At 44.6% G+C, this 24,968-nt stretch overlaps 1 protein-coding gene across 1 annotated transcript in view; it reads left to right on the top strand.

The window, feature by feature from the left end:
* Positions 1 to 24,968, top strand: part of sdt (MAGUK p55 family member stardust) — a 963,188-nt gene that overhangs the window by 322,951 nt on the left and 615,269 nt on the right.

Here is a 24,968-nt window from a genome sequence, read left to right as displayed (position 1 = left end):
TGTTTTATCAGTTCTTTTCATTATGATTCTTGCCGTTGTTATATATTATGGTTATGATTCTTGCCGTTGTTATATATTATGGTTATGATTCTTGCCGTTGTTATATATTATGGTTATGATTCTTGCCGTTGTTATATATTATGGTTATGATTCTTGCCGTTGTTAACCATTATGGTTATGATTCTTGCCGTTGTTAACCATTATAGTTATGATTCTTGCCGTTGTTAACCATTATGGTTATGATTCTTGCCGTTGTTAACCATTATGGTTATGATTCTTGCCGTTGTTAACCATTATGGTTATGATTCTTGTCGTTGTTAACCATTATGGTTATGATTCTTGCCTTTGTTAACCATTATGGTTATGATTCTTGCCGTTGTTAACCATTATGGTTATGATTCTTGCCGTTGTTAACCATTATGGTTATGATTCTTGCCGTTGTTAACCATTATGGTTATGATTCTTGCCGTTGTTAACCATTATGGTTATGATTCTTGCCGTTGTTAACCATTATGGTTATGATTCTTGTCGTTGTTAACCATTATGGTTATGATTCTTGTCGTTGTTAACCATTATGGTTATGATTCTTGTCGTTGTTAACCATTATAGTTATGATTCTTGTCGTTGTTAACCATTATGGTTATGATTCTTGCCGTTGTTAACCATTATAGTTATGATTCTTGCCGTTGTTAACCATTATAGTTATGATTCTTGTCGTTGTTAACCATTATGGTTATGATTCTTGCCGTTGTTAACCATTATGGTTATGATTCTTGCCGTTGTTAACCATTATAGTTATGATTCTTGCCGTTGTTAACCATTATGGTTATGATTCTTGCCGTTGTTAACCATTATGGTTATGATTCTTGTCGTTGTTAACCATTATGGTTATGATTCTTGCCGTTGTTAACCATTATGGTTATGATTCTTGCCGTTGTTAACCATTATGGTTATGATTCTTGCCGTTGTTAACCATTATGGTTATGATTCTTGCCGTTGTTAACCATTATGGTTATGATTCTTGCCGTTGTTAACCATTATGGTTATGATTCTTGCCGTTGTTAACCATTATGGTTATGATTCTTGCCGTTGTTATATATTATGGTTATGATTCTTGTCGTTGTTAACCATTATAGTTATGATTCTTGTCGTTGTTAACCATTATGGTTATGATTCTTGCCGTTGTTAACCATTATGGTTATGATTCTTGCCGTTGTTAACCATTATGGTTATGATTCTTGCCGTTGTTAACCATTATGGTTATGATTCTTGCCGTTGTTAACCATTATGGTTATGATTCTTGTCGTTGTTAACCATTATGGTTATGATTCTTGCCGTTGTTATATATTATGGTTATGATTCTTGCCGTTGTTGACCATTATGGTTATGATTCTTGCCGTTGTTAACCATTATGGTTATGATTCTTGTCGTTGTTAACCATTATGGTTATGATTCTTGCCGTTGTTAACCATTATGGTTATGATTCTTGCCGTTGTTATATATTATGGTTATGATTCTTGCCGTTGTTAACCATTATAGTTATGATTCTTGTCGTTGTTAACCATTATGGTTATGATTCTTGTCGTTGTTATATATTATGGTTATGATTCTTGCCGTTGTTAACCATTATAGTTATGATTCTTGCCGTTGTTATATATTATGGTTATGATTCTTGCCGTTGTTAACCATTATGGTTATGATTCTTGCCGTTGTTAACCATTATGGTTATGATTCTTGCCGTTGTTAACCATTATAGTTATGATTCTTGCCGTTGTTAACCATTATGGTTATGATTCTTGCCGTTGTTAACCATTATGGTTATGATTCTTGCCGTTGTTAACCATTATGGTTATGATTCTTGCCGTTGTTAACCATTATAGTTATGATTCTTGCCGTTGTTAACCATTATGGTTATGATTCTTGCCGTTGTTAACTCTTGCGGTCTCCTCCTCTGTACGTAGGAGAGTCAGCGGGACCAGCTGACTCTACATTGCAAATCTTCATCACTGAGTTTCAAGACCTCGGTCTTCATGATCGCCACTGCCTCATCGGCATGTCTTCCACATGAATATCTCGCCCTCATGGAAGGAGACGCGTGGCTTTTCCTCATTATGAGACGCGACGGGCTCTTTCATGCTCAGCATAATCCTAATGAGCTGTCGGTACTTGGAAGCACCTACCTCCCTCCGTGCCTCCCTGTCTGCCTTTCCTCATACTTTGTTTGGCCTTCGCGAGTCGTAGTATTACGTCAGCTTCACGAACACCTCATCATACACCATGTGGTCCTTGGAGGCAGCATCAGCACCTGGGGCCTCTGCCTCATGAGCATGATGTGCCTCATAAGAGGCTTTTTCCTTTTGTGTAACTCGGGCCTCAGAAAGCGGCCCGGCCTCATAATAATCAGCTGGGCCTTTATAAGCTGCCACTAATCCACATGGCGGTCGCAGACGTATTAATCCTACAAAACCTGATAATTGCCTCTGTGGTTTTATATAATTATTATTATTATTATTATTATTATTATTATTATTATTATTATTATTATTATCATCATCATCATTATTATTATTGTTATTATCATTATTATTGTTATTATTATTATTATTATTATTATTATTATTATTATTATTATCATTATTATTATCAATTACTGTTATTATTATTATCATCATTATTAGTATTATTATCAATTACTGTTGTTATTATTATTATTATTATTATTATTATTATTATTATTATTATTATTATTATGATTATTATTAATTATTTATTATTTATTATTATTATTATTATTATTATTATTATTATTATTATCATTATTATTATTATTATTATTAATTATTATTATTTATTATTATTATTATTATTATTATTATTATTATTATTATCATTATTATTATTATTAGTGTGACGACTTTGGATGGCGGTCGAGGTCTCGGAGGTTGTGTGGACGATCTCGGGTGCTGTTGTATGCGTGTGTATTAAGTCTCCAGGCGTTCGCTTGTTTCCACCGTCACGTTGCCTGGATCCTCTCTGGTCTCCAGGTATCCATATGCCTCACTGGAAAGGCTGCTCCTGCCCATTTCCGGTCTCTAGGTGTGTATGGGCTTAAGTGGAGAAGCTGCTTGCGCCTATTTCTGGTCTCCATGTACTCTACTCGTACTTATTTCTGGTCTCCGTGTACTCTACTCGTACTTATTTCTGGTCTCCATGTACTCTACTCGTACTTATTTCTGGTCTCCGTGTACTCTACTCGTACTTATTTCTGGTCTCCATGTACTCTACTCGTACTTGCTTCTGGTCTCCATGTACTCTACTCGTACTTATTTCTGGTCTCCATGTACTCTACTCGTACTTGCTTCTGGTCTCCATGTACTCTACTCGTACTTATTTCTGGTCTCCATTGGTCTCAGAGGTTATTGTGTTCCCTGGACCAGCTTCGCTCCTCCTGGTACCGAAGCTGGAGCCTCCTGCAGGTCGTCCATCATTCACAAAGGAAGAGTTTCCACCTCCGGAGAGACTTCTTCGTATTGATGATAAAGTTGAGAGAATTTCTTTGCAAATGACTTTATCCAGAAACTAAATTGGCGATTCTCATGCTTGGAAATCCATCATTAAAGACAGCGTGAGTTGTGTAGTCTCGTAGTGACCTTCCTCATAATCACTGTCTCAGATGTGGCTCAACATGTAATAAAGTAATAATGCCTCATCAAACCGTGAGTCTTATGATCAGTCTACATACATAAGGCTGCACTGCACCAACCACCCATTGCCTCCGTCTAGACACCCACCTTCCCCCCGCCAGCTCCAGGGGAACGTGAAGCGCATGTCCCATCATTTCAGTGGGTTAATTAACATGCCCGTGGGAAATCTTTTAGGAGACTGTGAATTGCTTTATCCTCCGCAGAGCCAGGCAGCCAACCAGCGTCCCCTGCCCCAGCCTGTCGGGTGGCGGGACAAAGGCAATTCTCCACGGTAGCTGCCGCCGGGGTATTTAGACACACGAGCTAAAGCTTTATCGGCCCGAAATTAGTTTGCAAATCCTGATCCAGGGAAATGCGCCTCGACCATAACCTCTTGAGGGAAATAGTCTGTGTCGACTGCGATCCCCTCCTGACGGTCGAGCTGCCTTGCCCACGATGATGACATCCTCCCTCCCGCCGCTTGAGGACCTGGCTGAGGGAGGGAGAGGGCAAGGTTAGGTGGAGGTTGTGTCTGCAGATGGTTACGGTCCCTAGAGCACGACGGTGCGAGCCTTGTGTGAAACGGTACCGTCCCTGAGTAAGATGGTACGATCCCTGAGTAAGATGGTACGATCCCTGAGTAAGATGGTACGATCCCTGAGTAAGACGGTACGATTATCGAGAACGAAGGCACGACCCTTGATACCATGGCCTTTGACCTTAGGGGGAGTAAACTGAGGTCCTCACTCAGGATAGTTCACCTAGATTAACGTGAAGTTGTCCTTCAGGTTAATTGCTGTGAGATCTTCCAATGTATGACCATTGCACGTGTTCTACCCTGGGCAGAAGACAGGAGACACATTCCATGCTCTCCATCTGGAAAGTTTTCTTCGTAATGGCTTTAAGTCTGCACTCAAAAACTACTTCCCAGCTGGCGTTAGAGGTATGGAGCATTGTCAGGAGCAATAAGGACAGTAATAGAAGACATTGTAAGCATCTACGTCCCTAATCTATTTTAATGCACTACCTGTGGGCATTGAAATCGCTATGGACTGTTCAGTATAGATATTTTCAAAAGGGTTTGGATAAATACGTACCAAGTTTGCCATACTTGCCAGAATGTCACGATTACGTAGGCCTACTGCGGACTTCGCCCTCTGACGACCTGGCTGAGCTGAGGGCTAGTTTGATGTCAGACCGAGCTGTAGGGGTAGGTAAGGTAAGCCTCCGAAATGATCTTAATGTATAATTAATGTGATCCGACGACAGTGTCTCTCCCTCTCTGATGGCTGATGATAGCAGACAGTAATAGAAGACATTGTAAGCATCTACGTCCCTAATCTATTTTAATGCACTACCTGTGGGCATTGAAATCGCTATGGACTGTTCAGTATAGATATTTTCAAAAGGGGTCTGGATAAATACGTACCAAGTTTGCCATACTTGCCAGAATGTCACGATTACGTAGGCCTACTACGGACTTCGCCCTCTGACGACCTGGCTGAGCTGAGGGCTAGTTTGATGTCAGACCGAGCTGTAGGGGTAGGTAAGGTAAGCCTCCGAAATGATCTTAATGTATAATTAATGTGATCCGACGACAGTGTCTCTCCCTCTCTGATGGCTGATGATAGCAGACAGGACCGTAGTGCGCTGTAAGCTCCTTGAAGAGCTTCATCACTGGCTCTACCTCTCTGTCGGTTCTGACTTTATTGTGCAAGGTTATGGTCGTTCTAGTACGTGGGTCTGCGAGCCGCGACGTCCAACAGCTTGGTCGACCGACCAACGATCAACCTTAGCAGCTTGGGTCCAGCCCGGGCTGTTGGGTTAGAAGACCGACTGCCTCCCAAATTCTCCCTAAGGTACACTCCTGTAAAGTATGATTGTATCGTGTAACCTTAAGAGCAGCTGGATGTTATGCCTATGTAATACATGTTCCTGAATATATCTGTATATGAAAATGTAAATAGAGGATTAATTCAGGATTTAAAAGAGGATACAATATATATATATATATATATATATATATATATATATATATATATATATATATATATATATATATATATATATGTATATATATATATATATATATATATATATATATATATATATATATATATATATATATATATGTGTATATATATATATATATATATATATATATATATATATATATATATATATGTATATGTATATATATATATATATATATATATATATATATATATATATATATATATATATACGAATAAAGTGTATATGAACGCGCACCTTCATAGAACATACAAACCTCCATATATATTCTTCATACATACTCGCCATTTCCCGAAGCGAGGTAGCGTTCAAGAACATGTTACCAAGCCTTAAAGGGAAAACTCACTTGTCCCCAGTCTCTGTTCCTCCTTTTGGAAAAGTAAAACAGGATGGGAGGATTTCCAGCCCCCGCTTCCACCCCTTTTCGTCGCCTACTACGACACGCAGGAAATACGTGTGTATATATATACATATATATAAGAGGTGTGTTGACACACTCACTTTGTGACGGGTAAGAGAGAAGAGCAAAGAGCAGCAGTGACAGGCGTAAGGGAAAGAGGTGGACGGGAGGGGATTGGAAAGGGAAATGATGCAAACAGTTCTTGGAAAGAGGAGGTGGAATAGGTGTGTATATGTGTGTGTGTGTGTGTGTGTGTGTGTGTGTGATTATTTGTGTGTTTCAGGAAGAGAGTTTTACACTCGTGTTGCCTCGTCTCTTTGCTGCTACGCATGTGTGGACACACACATATGGATATACATAGCCATTAACTATTATTGGCAGAGTAGCCTTGTAGTTAACATATCTATGTACATACATGTGTGTGTCTGACTGTCTGTGTGTGTGTGTATGTGTGTCAGTTGTGTTTGTGTATGTGTGTGAGTTTGCAGCCTTGTTTGTATGCATTTAGAGGAGAGAGAGAGAGAGAGAGAGAGAGAGAGAGAGAGAGAGAGAGAGAGAGAGAGAGAGAGAGAGAGAGAGAGAGAGAACTGAATATCCTTTGACCATCAGGAAGTTGAGGAGGGTCGTTTGATTGGATCATATCATGATGGGTAGGCGGCTGGCAGAGGTCTTAACAAAGCTAATGAGAGAGCTTGTGATGTGACAGCTGGGGGTCATTGTCCCACTGGTTACGCCCGTTAATGAGGCTTTAAGGACACAACTGACGTAGCACGCACTCCTGGGGCGGGGGGGAAGGGTTTATTGTCAAGGGCGTCTCGCGCTCTGAGGGCATCATCACGCCTGGGGCAACTACCTGTGGTGGCAGGGCTGGGTGGAGAGATGTAGGGGATCTGCAGCTTTTTTCTTTTGGGTTGGTGTTTAGTGAGGTGGTTTAAGACATACTGGTTGTGTATTAGACTGTAACAGTATCCAGTGGGTTGGGTGTATTGTGCAGTGGGTTGGGTGTATTGTTCAGTGGGTTTGGGTGTATTTTTCAGTGGGTTTGGGTGTATTGTTCAGTGGGTTTGGTGTATTGTTCAGTGGATTGAGCATATTGTTCAATGGGTAGGATGTATTTTTCAGTGGGTTGGGTGTGTTGTTCAGTGGGTTGAGCATATTGTTCAGTGGGTTGAGCGTAATGTTCAGTGACATAGGTTTGGTGTACTGGTTATTGACATAATGATTGGTTTATTAGGTTGAAGGCCTGTTCATCATGACCAAAAACGTCCCACCTTCATATTCAAGGGTCGCATCGTCGTGCTAAAGTGTCGTGCTGTCGTGCTCAAGGGACGTACCGTCCACCATGCTCATGTGTAGCGCCGTCGTGTGCTCAAGGGGATAAACTGGTAGTGGAGTGAATACCTAGTGAATACTTGATGAAATCTTCGGGGTTTTCTAACTCCACATCCCTGGCTGGTCCCAGGCTTGCTGTCGGGTTAGGTCGTTGGTCGACCAAGCTGTTTGAAATAGCAGCCCGCGGGCCCACAGCCTGTACCACTGGTGTCACTCTGTGGTGAGTCTGTTATCCAGCCATCTTGGACTATGTAGAACTCTGTGTCTTACGTAAAGTTGTAAGTGAATTATTAGCAGCACCTTGTCTGTAGTGGTCTGCATGTCATTATCCCACTCCACAGACCACACACTCAACACACTCTTCGAGAACTTTGAATTACTACCCATGTGTTTCCGTAGGAGTTTATGTCGTGCTCAGGAATATAGTTATGAAAGACAGTTTGATAACTGATACCTGGAGGTTAATTCTAGATAACCCGGGGCCCACAGTAAGGCTTCCCTCCGAAAAAATAAAGGTTATTGACAGTGACCAGCAAGCCACTGAGGAGGTCCAAGCCCACCAAAGCCCCGTACATACCCTTCCTCACTGTATCCGTCCCTCCCAGCCACCGCAGGCCACCTTGTCCCTTGATGAGCGTAAGACTCGGTGAGAATAAGATGAGTGGAAAGAGTTCCTCAAGCAGTCATCAATCAAGTCTTCATAGCAGAGAAAAGTAGTCTCCTGTTGCCTTCGTACGCTCTCTGATAAGTGAATACTCCCAGAAGCGCCTGAATTTGTCGGTAAGAAGTACTTTAAAGGTGAGAAACGAAGAGGACATAAGCCACATATATCCAGGGCTTTATTATCATGCTTTTGCCAGAGACAAGATGATGAAGACAGGTAACCCTCGTCATGGACCATCAGGTTGTCATCTCTTCTCCCCATGTACAGCCATCCACAGCAGCTGGCCTCTCTACAGATAGTTAAACTTGAGGATCACAGCCTCACCAGTGTGATGTACGGTGCACGGGCGACGGAGAACCACGGATCCATACAGCAGTCTCTCGAGAGGACTTCATATGAATTCATCTAGTGAGGTTCCCCCCCTCAATTACATGGCCAAGAAGAGTGGCGTGGAGCACCGGCCATATCGCCTGGAGAAGCGGAGTTAAAGAAAACGAAAATGACATATCTGAGGCCTAAGATTCTTCAACGCGTTGCCTGTCGTCATTAGGAACATCGTGAACTGGTCAGTGAAGATATTCAGAAAGTGCAGTAGACCAGGCAGGATGTGATGGTTTTCTTGGGGCCTATACGGGCCGGTGTCGCCTCCTCATACAGCTAGACTGAGCGGAGGATCAACACGACAGCTCGGTCCTGGACCGACCTGAAGGAGAAGAGGAAGACGTCGTTCGAAACCACCGTAAGGTATCTATGTAGCGGGCTATTGAGCCACTGCTGTTAGTGAAGGGGATGATTTAGTAATGGTAATTAGCGTAAGGGATAGTAGAATATGCTGAACTCTACATAACTTACGCCTCCCATTGCAGAGGCTTGTAGCCGAACAACCCAGACTTTCGCAGATTCTCGACTTCAGTGACGAGGGCCAGGGAGGCTGTTGTTGGTGATGGAAGACAGAGTGAGTGCTCGTGTTCCACGTACGCTGACCTCGAGAGGGGCCTTCTATGAGTGTGATCATGGAGTGAGACTCCACAGTGTGAAACGAGGACGACAACAGGGGAATGATCGAGTCAGGGAAGATGTTGGTGGTAGAATAGATATTGAAGATTTTTAACCATCAGGGTAGCGCGATCAGGGATGATGTTATTTAAAGTCTTTAACACCAGGCAGAGTAGAATTTTTCATTGTGCAAACATCACTTTTATGAAGCCTAAAGGCCATATATATCTTTTCATTTATGTGTCTGCTTGTCTATCTATCAGTCTATCATTGTCTCTATATCATTTTATCTATATATATATATATATATATATATATATATATATATATATATATATATATATATATATATATATATATATTCTTTTTTTTTCTTTTCATCATATTCGCCATTTCCCGCTTAAGCGAGGTAGCGATAAGAATAGAGGACTGAGCCTCAGAGGAAACATCCTCACTTGGCCCCATTCAACTCAGTAATCATCGAACATGATTAAGACTCAGGGAGCATTGAGATGATCAGACCGACAGATACATCACCAGATACATATAGAAAATGTTAGAATGCCTTACCCTTACCTACACACGTATGTGAACCTCCGCCATCCTTGACGACAGATCCTGTAGAATATGGAGAGTAAATTACTTGTATTTCAGAGATGCCATCTCGAGGCACCAGGTAAGGACATAACATGAATGTTAAGGGCCTCAAGTCTGCTTAACGGCTTAACTACTTAATTACTGCAAGTCGTTGAATAGGTCGGATCTACGAGAATACAGTGAAGCAACATCACTGGGAGTGTACTGTTCAAGGTACTTTTCCTTTTTTGACTGGAATACGAGTGTGTGTTAGCGTGTCACTACGCATGCGTACAGCAAATTACATAACACCGACTTGAAGTAAACTCACCCATGAGAATGACGTACAACCTTTACGTATGGCCAGGCTATCGTACCCATGAGTCGTACCGTCCGTCCGTACCGAAGGTTGTAGGCCAAGTCTCCTCCCGTCGTACTCAAGGAGTTAAACACGTACGTAAAGTTGTCACCGACATCTTTGATTTAGCGAAGAATATGAATCACGGGAACCAGACTGAAAAGCTCTGGAGAATCATGTGTCTGTTGTAACCATTCGATCGGAAAGTCGAGGTTCAATGATACACAGGGAGAACATTGGAAGGTATTGTCACCTAAGCTGCGCGGTGAGATAATCCCCTGGTGAGGTGACGAGTTGGGAAGACTGTGTACATTAAACCCACGGGAGAACAAGAGGTGGTGTGGGAAATATTAGTGAAGATAATATGAACGCCAGGGGCCCCTTTCTCTGTTTAACCTGTTGCCCGTAAATGTCAGGGGCTTCCCCCTCGTCTGTTTATCGTTTGTCTGTAAATGCCAGGGGCCGCCCGTTGTCTGGTTAACCTGCTGCCAGTAGATGTCTAGGGCCCCTCGTCTACTTAACCAGATGCCAGTGAATGTCAGGCAGGAACCCTCGTCTGTTTAACCTGTAGCCTGTAAATGCCAGGGGCCCTTGTCTCGTCAGCCTGTTGACGGAAAGTGCCAGGAACGTTATGGGATGACACTGTTTCCTCCAGCGTCCACCAGACAAATCTAGGTCACCCAACTCATACAGGAATAGAGTGATGAATCATCAGACAAGGGCGTGCTGGGCCGAGGTTTCCTCCCAGACTGAGCTACGAGAGAGGTTGTTGAATGGCCTCCCACGGCCAGCGTAAGGCATACGTAAAGGACGCTCGAATTGTATGAGAGGAGAGGCTGAGGATAGAATTTTGTGCTCAGAGGGGGTAGCAATAGATGCAGGAGAAGGAAAGGTATTTTTTTATGGTCGAATCTCTTCCTGAAGAAGAAGAGTGGTAATGCGTCTGGTCTCCAAGGGTTGAGGGGAGGAACGAGCCGTCATTCGTCGATAATCTTAACGAAGGTGATTAAATAACAGCGTATAATTAGCTGCCACGAATACTGATGAGAGGGGACGTTCAGTGGATGGGAAGGCTACATTGTCCATCGTCCATTAAAAGATGGGAGATAAGGTGGAGTTCTGGCTGATGGGAACTGACGGGGCGTGATGCACCACATCATGGTTTCCCCTTCCTGCCTTGATGCTTATTCGCTTGAATGCTGCTGCTGCTACAGCTGCTTAGCCTCATCCTGCAGATGTTTTTGTTACTCTTGTTCCTGCTGCTGCAACGGCTGTTGTGGGCAATATTGTCATTGTTGCTGTTCCTTTATTTATAGATGCTGCTGCCTGATGCTAGTTCTGCTGCCGTTCCAGATAGTACTTTCCCGGAGCAGTCTCAACCCCAGCTATGGGCGGCATCCATGTAAAGATCAACGAAGACCTGGAGTCATTGCTGACCGACGTGTTGAAGGGAGAACTGGGAAGAGAATCTCAGATAGTTGACGTGGTGTTCACAAGACGGCAAAAGCGAGCAGCGAAGTGTAGCTTTAAACACACCTGTCATAACAGCAAATGGCATTAAAACAGGCAGCTAAGCGTGCGAAGTGACGACTTTGAACGGGTATGAAGAGAAACTCATTTATTGGAGGGATATAGTGGGGGAACCCATTTATTGGAAGGATATAGAAGGAGGGACCCATTTATTGGACTTATATAGAGGGGGAAGCCATGCGAGACGAACATGTGGATGTGAGTTAGAGGTGTGGACGTCGGCATATGTCTACGGTGCCTGTTCGCTGCAGGTGTGGGTGTTGGCTGGGAGGGTAGACGTGATGAAGGCGTTTGGATGTGAGTTGAGGGTTTTACTCTTACGTCTTGAAGACTTTCCTATATTTTACTTAACATCTTCTTAGAAGTGGTAACTGTTGCTCTGATGTGTTTGCTTAAAGATGTAAAAATGGTAAGTCGTTGTTCAGTTGTTAGATAACCTCTCGAAGAAATTATTGACAGGTAGAGAAAAAGGCATTTCTCTCTCGTAACGTCTATCAGTGTCTGATATTCGGTTCGATTTTTTTTTTCCCCTCTCTTCAAAAACTTTTTCTTGAAGAGAAACAGACGATTGGTCACGGGCAGCGGGATGGACGTCAGTGTCAGGTTTCAAGAGAAAAGACTGAATTAAGTGTCACCTGTCCTTCAGGTGGTGATGGACCTAAGTCTTAACATAAGATATTGTCTCAGTTGGAGGAGGGAAAATAACGGATAAAGGATGAAGGTTTCAAAGCCACGACTGACGTTACTTGCACCTCCATAGCTATACGATAAAATGTGTTATGTTGTTCTAGTCTTACTGCACTATGCCATGACTTGCTGTTCCTTTTCGCTATCGCAAACAGCCTCGTTAGCACCCGGTGGTCTGTCGCTGTTTGAATTGATTTGTATTCCTAAAATTGAGGGGTTCAACACCCACATAAAGTTAATAGTAATTCCACAGTATGAATACAGGAAGAAAACGGGCTTTGGGAATGAGTAGAGATCATGCAAGTCTCCCTGTGAGTCTTTGCAGATAAAGCGATGTTAAGAGTGGGAAAATTTCAGTTCTTTGGCAACGGAAAGACCGAGAAGAATGAAGCCATGTGCTGAACGCTAGACGGAGGCGGGACTGATCGTAACACGAGAGAGATGCGTTGAGGATCGAGGAGCGACGTTGTCCAAGACCACAGGATGCAGTACGTTCAGTCATCAAGAATACGTTACTGGTCAGAGAAGGTAAGGTCCCAGACCAAGCTGAGCAGGACAGAAGATCTCCGCAACTATCGTGAGGTGTAGCCATGGAAAAGGATGGCTCTTGAGAATTTACAAAAACGAGAGAACCAAGTCTAGTTGCTGACACTTGCTGACGTGAACAGACTTGGCAGAATGCCTTCATTCAGATCCACAGAGAGCGGCGAGGTGATGCTTTACAGAATATGAGAGAAAATGACAGGCGTTCCTAATTGCTCAGTGCGCTACCGTGCAACGTGAGGAACATCACGGGAAGACCTTTGCACCTGCTGCTGGTGAAAAGAAAGTGGATAGCCTCCTTCAGGTTGTATCAGACCAGCCCGATTGTTCACCTGATAACATCTGGTGGACCACAGCTGTGAACAGACTGGTTGAGGACGGGGAAGAAGGCAGAACCTGAAACTAGTGTCAGTTATACGTGTGGTAATGACTGGTACTGCAGCGTAGTGATGTGCTGGTAGGCGTGTACTCCTGTACCAAGGGGGTGGCAGTGTGCAGGCGTGTGCCCTCGTGGAAGGGGGTGGTAGCGTGCAGGCGTGTGGTACCGTACACAGGGGGTGGTGGAATGCAAACATATGGACCCGTTCAAAAGGGGTGGAGGCATGCACGTACGTGCTACCGCTCAAAGGTGGGTGATAGCATGTGGATGTGCGCCCCCCGTAGAGAGGAGGGGATGTTGGAGGAGGGTAGTAGCATACAGGCATGTGGCCCTCGTACAGAAGAAGGGGTGGTGGACGGGATGGTAGAAGTAAACAAATGGAAGGGGGCGTGAGGTGCAGGGTAATGGCGTGCTGACAGCCGGCCTGACGCTGCTTCACCAGCTGTAAACACCTTTCCCACCCTCCTCCACCCCTCCCTCAGACTTGCCCTCCACACCTGGCCCACCCTTTCCCCACCCCTCCTCAGACCCACCCCCAACTCTCCACCTTGCCGGCCATCCTCAGTCCGGCCATCCCCATATTTTACTCTACCTCGGCCAGGCCAAAGCCGTCTAGAGAAGATTATTATCTAATTAAGTGTAAAAGAAATGCACACAGGTCTGAGTTCAGTAACTGCCAGACGGACGCCACGCACGGGATTCGAATTCGGGTGGACTCGTGCGTGGCTCAAGGTCAGCAACGCTAACCACTACACACACCGTCGTATTGCCTTAACTTCCGTTCTACGAAAATTGTAAAAAAAAAAAAAAGAAATAAGAAAAGATAATTTAGAGATAACATCGTTAGGAATTTTGGGAGATAATGAACTGGTAACTGATTACACCATCATATGTTTCGAAGTAAGAAATGATCATATTTATCGAACCAAAGAATTCTTTGGGTATGCCTATAATAACTTGAGATTCCAGAATCCCCTCAGATACTATACACCTGGACTTTCTAAAAGCTTTCAAGACTTCGACTTAGTACGACATGAAGGATTGCTGAAGTAGAAATAAAGGCGCTGGGAACCGAATCTGCTCGTGGTTGGAGGATTGGCTTACAGATGGTAAGAACAACGCGTGATGTGAAATGGGATCCTACTGGTTGAACGTGACAGGTGGGGTGCCTCAGGGCTCAGGCCTAGGCTCCACACCTGACCTAATCTATATCGGTGGTCTGGACACGGAATGAGTTGAGGAAAGGTTGACAAAGAGGACATATGTGTCAGAGGTGGAGGGAACAAGGAGAAGCGGGAGATCAAATAGGAGGTGGAAAGATGGAGTGAAAAAGATTTTGAGCAATCGAGGCCTGAACATACAGGAGGGTAAGAGGAGCGCAAGGAGTAGAGTGAATTTGAAAGATGTGGTATACCGGGATCGATGTGCTGTCAATTGAATGACCCAGGGTATGAGAAACGTTGGGGGTAATCCATGGAAAGGTCTGTGGGGTCTGGATGTGGATAGGGAGCTGTGGTTTCGGTGCATTACACATGACAGCTAGAGACTGAGTGTGAACGAATGTGGCCTCCTTTGTCTCATTTTCTGGCGCTACCTTGCTGAAGCAGGGGGTAGCGATGCTGTTTCCTGTGGAGATGGATAACGCCAGGAATGGATGAAGGCAAGCAAGTATGAATATGTACCTGTGTATATATGTATATCTCTAAGTATATGGGCGTTTATGTATAAATATGTGTGTATGAGTGGATGGACATTTCTTCGTCTGTTTCCTGGCGCTACCTTGCTGACGCGGAAAACGGCGATCAAGTGTATATATATATATATATTTATATATATATATATATGTGTGTGATGTCTCCATGGTTGTTTAATTTGTTTATGGATGGGGTTGTAAGGGAGGTAAATGCAAGAGTCCTGGAAAGAGGGGCAAGTATGAAGTCTGTTGGGGATGAGAGAGCTTGGGAAGTGAGTCAGTTGTTGTTCGCTGATGATACAGCGCTGGTGGCTGATTCATGTGAGAAACTGCAGAAGCTGGTGACTGAGTTTGGTAAAGTGTGTGGAAGAAGAAAGTTGAGAGTAAATGTGAATAAGAGCAAGGTTATTAGGTACAGTAGGGGTGAGGGTCAAGTCAATTGGGAGGTGAGTTTGAATGGAGAAAAACTGGAGGAAGTGAAGTGTTTTAGATATCTGGGAGTGGATCTGTCAGCGGATGGAACCATGGAAGCGGAAGTGGATCATAGGGTGGGGGAGGGGGCGAAAATTTTGGGAGCCTTGAAAAATGTGTGGAAGTCGAGAACATTATCTCGGAAAGCAAAAATGGGTATGTTTGAGGGAATAGTGGTTCCAACAATGTTGTATGGTTGCGAGGCGTGGGCTATGGATAGAGATGTGCGCAGGAGGATGGATGTGCTGGAAATGAGATGTTTGAGGACAATGTGTGGTGTGAGGTGGTTTGATCGAGTAAGTAACGTAAGGGTAAGAGAGATGTGTGGAAATAAAAAGAGCGTGGTTGAGAGAGCAGAAGAGGGTGTTTTGAAATGGTTTGGGCACATGGAGAGAATGAGTGAGGAGAGATTGACCAAGACGATATATGTGTCGGAGGTGGAGGGAACGAGGAGAAGAGGGAGACCAAATTGGAGGTGGAAAGATGGAGTGAAAAGGATTTTGTGTGATCGGGGCCTGAACATGCAGGAGGGTGAAAGGAGGGCAAGAAATAGAGTGAATTGGAGTCATGTGGTATACAGGGGTTGACGTGCTGTCAGTGGATTGAAGCAAGGCATGTGAAGCGTCTGGGGTAAACCATGGAAGGCTGTGTAGGTATGTATATTTGCGTGTGTGGACGTGTGTATGTACATGTGTATGGGGGGGGGGGGGTTGGGCCATTTCTTTCGTCTGTTTCCTTGCGCTACCTCGCAAACGCGGGAGACAGCGACAAAGTATAAAAAAAAAAAAAAAAAAAAAAAAAAAAATATATATATATATATATATATATATATATATATATATATATATATATATATATATATATATATATATATATACACCGACTAGCACCCAGAGGAGGATGAACAGCTAGGTTGACTGTAGGTCAACTATCGCAGCCAGAATTCGAACCTTGGACGGCCCATATAATACGTCCCTAAAAGAGTGCAGACTCTGAAATTTAATAGAAGTTTCAAAGTAATAATTTCGACGCCATAAAATACGAAACTTTTCTCATGTTAGACAAGAGATTCAGCGACCAGAAATAACGATATGAAATTAGAGGAAGGGGTTGTGATAGCAACGTGGGAAGATCATAAAAAGAATATCAAATGCAAAGTTATAAAACTGTGCAGTAGATTACCATCACATGTAATGAAGGTGAAGACTATCCAAACCCTGAGAGGAAGAAAGGAATAAGGAAACCGTTTAGAAATTCGACTCGTCCAGTGCAGTTGATAGGCGTTTCATGGCGACCAGGAAGGTTTGGTGAGTCACCGACTGCGCCACAGATCTGGTAATCTTTTCCGGGTTGAGGATGACGAAGATAAATGTGGGTCTCCCCTCGTGCGTGCGTGACCAAGATGAGGGACGAGCCGCGTCGAGAGGTCTCCTGTGAGTGTTTACTAGATGTGGTGATACGGTGACCACGTCAGCCATGCTTGTACCAGAAGACCAAACAGGAGGAAGTGGGTCGAAGGTCGCTTGCCGTGCTGAGGTGTGATCGCCTCACAACCCGCGGTATGGAGGTTAAATTATTGGTTCGTGAAAGAAGATTCTGAACGGCCTGGAAGGCTTCAAGGAGGATGTGAGTGGGTTCTGGGATTACATACCTGCGAATGTTTCCCCTCCGTCAACCCCGGTTATCCCGCCACCTGGGGAAGGGATTGGCCCGGGGGAAGGGTCGTAAAGTGAGGAGGGAGAGAGGCGGAGGGGCATTACAGGGAGGGAGATAAGGGAGGGCGGAGGGGCATTACAGGGAGGGAGATAAGGGAGGGATGTTCAAGGGGCTTCTGGATAGTGACTTGGGCTGTGGACTGGAGGGAGACATGTTGATTCCTATGGGAGGAGCAAGAACAATGGGACAGAGGACTGGACAGAGAGAAGTTCGGGGTGGTTTACGTTGTGTTGTGGTGAGGGTTGGGTGGCTCTGGGGAATGCAGTCGAGGCTTAGGTAGTGGGGAGTCTGTTGTGGGACTGAAGAGACAGCCTGGGGGAGCAGAGGGGCAAGCGTAAATCGAAGGTATAAAGTTAACGGAGCTGTGGAGTGAGAGAGGAAGTCGAGATGCAGCCACGGAAGTGGCAGGTGCGGGCAGAGAATGACTGAAGATACAGCAAGGAAAGACAAGAGTCCGTAGTAAGAGGCTGGGTGAGTGTAGCTGCAGCCCATGAAGTGTGAGGCATGGCTGAGAAAAGAGGAAGTTGGAGGGTAGCCTTTTGTAACCCACGAATCGTACGTCGCCTATACGATCATTAGCAAGGTTTAAGATACCTTCAGTGAGGACGTGCTTACTGTGTGGCGTTTGCTGCACCGTCGGTATGCGTCCTATAATGTCCCAAAAGCCCGAACTCGAGGGAAGAATTCACACTTCAGTTAAACGTGAGTTCACATTGCTAGTCATGAATGAAAGCACACCGACTCATGAGCACTCCCTAGTCATGGATTTGTGTGTGTCAGTTCATGTCTAGTTATTTGAACATTTGTTAAAGTTATGGTAAACAGTGAAGTCTGTCAGTGAGTCTGGATTTTTAAGACACAGTAGATGGAGCGTATCCCATTTCGCTAAAGCAAAGGGTAATCAGGCGTAGCAAACATACGCAGTCGTAGACCAAAGTTCTGAGACTCGCCTGAAGTTCCGTTAAGCTTGTAGTCGAAGTTGTACCGAACCCGTTTGTCTCTGTCTATCGAGACAGCTTCGATGTGTCGTGTCTCAAGGCTCTGTTTCCAACCGGTGGAGACAGAGGATTCAGTGCCGATTTCATTGGGCGTATCGCAGACTCTCTAAACCCCCTATCGAGACAGAGGGATCAGTTTAGATTCGAACAAGCGTGTCCCAGGATCTGTCTGCCTCTCGAGACAGAGGTATCAATTCAGGTTCAAACAGCGGTGTGACAGGCTCGTTCTCATCCTCTCGAGACAGAGGGTTCAGTACAGATTCGAACAGGTGTATCTGAGGCTCTGTCTCTACCTCTCGAGACAGAGGGTTCGGTTCAGATTTGTACAGGCATGCGTCAGGCTCTGTGCATGTTTCTCGAGACAGAGGATCCAGTACAGCTTCGGACAGTGGTGTCTCAGGACTTTCCTCTTCACACGTTTAAGGAGTTGAGGGAATAAGAGAATATTTCCTCCATCAAACACTTCGACGTGGTTTAGTGTTAGAGGTGGTGAATTGTTGTGTTATAGCCATATAGGGTGAGTGTAGCTATCATAATGCAAGGACGATGTAGGTTAAGATACATATGACCCCCCCACCCCCTCACATGCATGTAATGTAGACTTGATACTCGCATGTGTATGGAAAACATACATGCACCACAGAGACCCGCAACACACACACACACACACACAGAGTAAAGGCACAATGCTTACCTGTTGCGTTTCACAGGTCAGAAGCGATAAAAGGGCACCTGCTATTTTTACTCGACTCAAAATGATGGGTTGTGCAGAGTTCTGCCAGTACGCCACCCACACACCACTCTCCCCTGTGTCCTGCACCTGTGTGGTAACATTCCACACCTGCTCCTGTTCTGAGGTAACATTCCACACCTGCTCTTGTTCTGAGGTAACATTCCACACCTGTTCCTGTTCTGAGGTAACATTCCACACCTGCTCCTGTTCTGAGGTAACATTCCACACCTGCTCCTGTTCTGAGGTAACATTCCACACCTGCTCCTGTTCTGTGGTAACATTCCACACCTGCTCCTGTTCTGAGGTAACATTCCACACCTGCTCTTGTTCTGAGGTAACATTCCACACCTGCTCTTGTTCTGAGGTAACATTCCACACCTGCTCCTGTTCTGTGGTAACATTCCACACCTGCTCTTGTTCTGAGGTAACATTCCACACCTGCTCTTGTTCTGAGGTAACATTCCACACCTGCTCTTGTTCTGAGGTAACATTCCACACCTGCTCCTGTTCTGTGGTAACATTCCACACCTGCTCCTGTTCTGAGGTAACATTCCACACCTGCTCCTGTTCTGAGGTAACATTCCACACCTGCTCTTGTTCTGAGGTAACATTCCACACCTGCTCTTGTTCTGAGGTAACATTCCACACCTGCTCTTGTTCTGAGGTAACATTCCACACCTGCTCCTGTTCTGTGGTAACATTCCACACCTGCTCTTGTTCTGAGGTAACATTCCACACCTGCTCTTGTTCTGAGGTAACATTCCACACCTGCTCTTGTTCTGAGGTAACATTCCACACCTGCTCTTGTTCTGAGGTAACATTCCACACCTGCTCCTGTTCTGTGGTAACATTCCACACCTGCTCTTGTTCTGAGGTAACATTCCACACCTGTTCCTGTTCTGAGGTAACATTCCACACCTGCTCCTGTTCTGTGGTAACATTCCACACCTGCTCCTGTTCTGTGGTGACATTCCACACCTGCTGTTCTGTGGTAACATTCCACACCTGCTCCTGTTCTGTGGTAACATTCCACACCTGCTCCTGTTCTGAGGTAACATTCCACACCTGCTCCTGTTCTGTGGTGACATTCCACACCTGCTGTTCTGTGGTAACATTCCACACCTGTTCCTCAGGTAGTACCACACATGTGTTCCTGTTCTAGTCGTTCGTGGTTAAGCCACCCTCTCAACTACCAGGGTCATTAAGACTGTCAAGTGTCAAGCTGCGCACGATAACTGAGCACATCTTAACACTTCACTCAAGTGTCGAGGATGAAGTAAGACCTCGTCCTCTGTGCTCCATCGCTGGTGTTGCTGAGTTGTGGGTAGTGTACAGATGGGTCTGGATACCTTGACGAGTTCAAGGTCAGGGTTCAAGTTGTCTTGCTTAAGACGCAGACGAGGAGGTCAGAAGTAGTTGTTGACAGGGATTGGCTCCTGGGAGACGTGAAGCGTGGTCAGTCGCTCAGTCGTATGAAAGTCTGGTTTATCTCGACTTGTAAGAGATATTTGAACGTTGCCTGAAGCCAAGGCCAGGCCAGGGGTACGACGGATACATTCTATAGCTGGTATAGGAATCTGTGTGAGGGAGTGAATGGCGTTCGCATTCAGGTGAGAGGCTCCATATTGACATAGGGCGACCCCCCTGGAAAAAAAGTAATGCCAACTCTGTATGTACTCGTTGATGGAATGTCAATAATTCATAAAGACCTTCTAACAACTTGGTGGACCAGAGACTCACAGCTCACCAACTTGGGACTCGAGCCCAGGCTCCGGGGTTAGAAGATCTCCCGAAAACTACTCAAAAGTACCTATTTTTTTTTTTATAAATACATAACGTAATACATGAAGGGTATATATATATATATATATATATATATATATATATATATATATATATATATATATATATATATATATATATCTATTTTTTTTTTTTTTTTTATTATTATACTTAGTCGCTGTCTCCCGCGTTAGCGAGGTAGCGCAAAGAAACAGACGAAAGAATGGCCCAACCCACCCACATACACATGTATATACATAAACGCCCACACACGCACATATACATACCTATACATTTTAACGTGTAGCATACATATACATACACAGACATATACATATATATACACGTGTACATATCCATATATATATATATATATATATATATATATATATATATATATATATATATATATATATATATATATATATATATATAAAGGGGAAGATGAACTGATGCTGGTTTGGCTGCACGCCGGCTGCCCTGCCTGGGATGAAGCCTGGTGGATGGATGGGTCGCAGCGCTTACCACTGCACTACACAGATTCGAGTGTGTGTGTGTGTGTGTGTGTGTGTGTGTGTGTGTGTGTAATTAATTACCTATTTGTACAGGGCGGGGAGGGAGTTCTGCAATCGTAGGAGCCCCTTCTCTTGAGCCAGTTGGCAGGGCGAGCGCGTAACGCTGACCTCAGGGAACAGTAAGAGTTACGGAGGGAGAATCGTATGAGTTACGTGTTGTCAAATGTCATGTATGAGATACAGACGGCGTGTGGAAATGGCCTGAACCCAGGTGTTATGTGGAACTGAAAGAAGATACAGCAACTTGGGGCCAGGGAGAGGAACATGACAGTCAGTCATTGCAGTGCTGGATGATTGCAAGGCGGTGGTAGTACCTCTCTTGGTTATATGGCTGCCTCTCACCCTCCACCAGTCCGACAGCATGGTCGAGTGTGGCTCTCCCATCCTCCCCGAGACACAAACCTCGCCTCAGATGTGACGAAAAGTGAAACGATTTTTCATCATTTCTTCTTAATCCTGATCCAATGCTGCTTACACCAGACACATAGAATTAATGTAAAGAACATTTGTTATTTCCTATACCTTCATGAAACAAGGAAAAAGGAAAATGATTCGTGTTTGGTGAATATGTACGTCTTTAGCTGATCCATTCCGTGTCCCTGTGGATACACACCATAGCGGGAAAATGTTTACCCCTTCATTTGGCCCGTTCCGTGTCCCGGATATACAAATCTTAGCGGGAAAAACTGTATTTTTCTGTATTTGATACAAAATTGGGAAAGAAGCGAGTGGATTAAGTCTGTATTTCTTTCCCTCTCGGGATCAATATTTCTCCCCCTCAAAGGGACAGTATTTCTTCATCTCTCTTTAGATCCATTTTGCTCCTCTTCTTGGGATCAACATCTCTCCCTCTCTTCTTGGGTCAATATTCCTCCGTTTCCCCCTCTTGGTTCCACGTTTCTCTTCCTCTCGGAATCAGTATTTCTCCTCCCACTTTTTCTCCTGGGATCAGTATTTCTCTCACTCCTCTTGGATTCATATTGCTTACTCTCATCCTCTTGCCTCCATGTTCCTTCCTCTCTTCCACTTGGGTCCGTATTTCTCCTTTTCGTCTTATCGTCCATACTTCTCCTTTTCCTCTTGAGATCAGCATATTTATCCTTCTCTTCCTCTTGAGATCAGCATATTTATCTGTTTCTTTCTCTTAGATCAGTATACTTCTCCTTCTCTCGGGGTGATGCGTCGAAAGCCGCAGTTCGGTGTAAATGGGGACGTGATAATAACGGTGTTTGTTATACATAACCGCTTGGCATCCATCCTCCACCCGCCCGAGACCGGCGCCCTCTCATCACCGCCAGGATTTCCAAGTTTCCAAATCGGTTGAAATGTTTCTTGTTGGCGGCTGCATATCATGATGCATGGAATGTGGCAGCTGTGTGGGTGTGTGTTGGGGAGGAGGGGCCTGGATGTACATACCACAGAGGTACGCACACCAGCTCGCCTTGGTTGAGGACCAGGAAGCCATTTAAGTTCGACTTTAGTGTATGAAGACTTTTTCTTTCTTTCATTTCTGTAATAGCTGGATCGGTGTGCTGTGTTATTAGGCCACCATGTTGCTGTATAGAGCAAGCATTTTGCATGTAGTTCATTGTTCCATGTGGGACTCTTAGACCTGTGGGCACGACGGTACGACCCTTGAGCACGACAGTACGACCCTTGAGCTTGACGATACGACCCTTGAACGCGACGGAACGACCTCTGAACGCGACGGAACGCCCCTTGAACATGTCGGAACGACCCTTGAACGCGACGGAACGGCCCTTGAACATGACGGAACGACCCTTCAGCACGACTGTTACGACCCTTGAGCACGAAGGAACGACCCTTGAGCGCGACGGTACGACCCTCGAGTATGATGTAATTGGGTCTTTAACTTGATATTTAAGTGTCATGACACGCGTAACCACCATTCTTTTAAGGATGGAACCATTGTCTTCTAAATGTTCTGCACACAGACCCTCTGATCATGCATGGTCTGTGCCATACTGGTCCTCTGAGGGGCTTGGATGAATACATCCAACACCTGTGGATGTTGTCTGGATGCGTCAGCTGCAATACACCCACCTACTGACCGTTTCAGGATCACAACTCTACCCTTCCCGTTGGCTAGTGTAAGACTAAGCTACAATGGTGCTTTGTTCCAAGTGGTTGCTGCCCGCACGCACACGCCCTGCCTCGCTTCCAGCATCACCCGGATGTTCAGGCACATTTAGCAAAGGCTTATCTACATACCGTCCACCCAGACCCTTCCTCGAGTTACCCATGTTTTGTATAATTGCCGAGAACGCACTGAAAGGCCTGGATCCCCGGATGGTAACACTGTTCCCTCTGCCAGGCGTATGACGTCTTCAGTCATACCTGGTTTTTTGTCTTTCACGTTCTTCCCTGACGGATCTTTCAGCCCAAAAGGGAATTATTTATGTGTGTAGGTAAGAGGCAAGACAGACCAATACATCCCATTTGCATTTATAATGTTTTTAAATGGTTTACACACCGTGATGATAAAGGCTAAGCTATTTCAGTGGGTCTTTGTGCTCAGTGTACGTGGTTTCAGGTAGTCTTTGCTCTGTATAGGTTATTTCAGGTGGTCTTTGCTATCTAGGTTATTTCAGGTAGTCTTTGCTCTGTATAGGTTATTTCAGGTGGTCTTTGCTGTCTAGGTTATTTCAGGTAGTCTTTGCTCTGTATAGGTTATTTCAGGTGGTCTTTGCTCAGTCTAGGTTATTTCAGGTGGTCTTTGCTCAGTCTACGTGATTTCAGATGGTCTTTGCTGCTTTTTCTTATTTTTGCTAAATTACAGCGAAATTTTTTTTTTGTTTTAAATCGTTAGTGGTGTCGGCTCTGTACAGTGAAATTATGAGGTATTTTCTATATTTTTCTTGAACCTTAGATAATGCAGAGCACTAGTGAGGTGTGTTGACGGCTGGTGAGGTGTGGTCACGGTTAGGGAAGCGTGGTGACGGTTGGTGAGGTGTGGTGACGGCTAGGGAGGCGTGGTGACGGCTGGTGAGGTGTGTGACGGCTTGGGAGGTGTGGTGACGGCTGGCGAGGCGTGGTGACGGCTGGTGAAGTATGGTGACGGCTAGGGAGGCGTGGTGACGGCTAGGGAAGCGTGGTGACGGCTGGCGAGGCGTGGTGACGGCTGGCGAGGCGTAGTGGCGGGCGGCTGGGACAACAGGCCAGTCGTGCTTCAGGTCCAGAAGCGTCGAGTAAGTCGGGGGAGATGCCTGATAAGACCATCCCTGGCAGCCACTCTCCGGGGAGAACCAATATCATTAAAAATCTTAATATTCCAGGCACGTGCCCGGGGCGAGAGAGAGAGAGAGAGAGAGAGAGAGAGAGAGAGAGAGAGAGAGAGAGAGAGAGAGAGAGAGAGGCGTGGAGGTCAGTTCCGAAGGGCCTTCGTCTCGCACGAAAGAGGGGAAGAGAAGCGACTGTTTAACTGTGGTTGAGTTGGGGGGGAATTATCATGATGAATGTACCTCAGCAGATGATGGTGATGATGATGTGTTTACGTGTTTACAATCCCTGTGGCCGTCTGCTGCTCCAGTTTCCGATCTCCGATATATATATATATATATATATATATATATATATATATATATATATATATATATATATATATATATAAGGATATATATATATATATATATATATATATATATATATATATATATATATATATATATATATATATATATATATTATCCCTGGGGATAGGGGAGAAAGAATACTTCCCACGTATTCCCTGCGTGTCGTAGAAGGCGACTAAAAGGGGAGGGAGCGGGGGGCTGGAAATCCTCCCCTCTCAATTTTTT

This window comes from Panulirus ornatus, chromosome 10, assembly GCF_036320965.1.
Source record: "Panulirus ornatus isolate Po-2019 chromosome 10, ASM3632096v1, whole genome shotgun sequence".
NCBI classification, from domain to species: Eukaryota; Metazoa; Arthropoda; class Malacostraca; order Decapoda; family Palinuridae; genus Panulirus; species Panulirus ornatus.
Note: the sequence above shows the minus strand (reverse complement) of the source record. Positions and strands in the feature narration are given on the sequence as shown.